Source organism: Bison bison, unplaced genomic scaffold (genome assembly GCF_000754665.1).
Source record: "Bison bison bison isolate TAMUID 2011002044 unplaced genomic scaffold, Bison_UMD1.0 scf7180017864289, whole genome shotgun sequence".
Taxonomy (NCBI): Eukaryota; Metazoa; Chordata; class Mammalia; order Artiodactyla; family Bovidae; genus Bison; species Bison bison.
The window spans coordinates 12,120,645-12,121,185 of record NW_011494861.1 but is presented as its reverse complement, the minus strand read 5'-3'; positions in this window follow the sequence as shown (position 1 = coordinate 12,121,185).

The window sequence follows — 541 nt, the reverse complement described above, 5'->3', positions numbered from 1 at the left end:
AGCCGCCTTGGGCTCAAAGTGCAGGGGCGCCCGGGGGATCACAGGCAGGGGAGGGGCTCCAGGGACCGGCCGCTCGCTTCCCTTCACCCTTTTCTGAACTTTGGCCTCTAGCTCTTTCGGTAAATAGAACTAGTCCCGCGGTTCCCCGCTGACGTCCAGTGCATTGCCCCTAGTGGGTATGCGCCCCCCAGAATCCGGCCCTTGGCAGTTTCCTATCCTAGGGTAATACTTTTAAAACCTGAAAGACATGAAGGGGAAAGACCTTTCTCTAAACGAGAGAAATTGGAGCTTTTTTAAGTACCAAGAAATGTCTGGATGGGAGTCTCAGGAAGCAGAAAATCTTTCTTAAATAACCTTTTCTAAAAAGGACTTAGAGACCAGTGCATGCCCAGTCGTGTCAGCCAGGCTCCTCTGTCCATGGAATTTTCCAGGCGAGAATACTGGAGTGGGTTGCCATTTCTTACTCCAGGGGATCTTCCCCACACAGGGATTGAACTTGAGTCTCTGTATTTTCTGAATTACCAAGCAGATTCTTTACCAT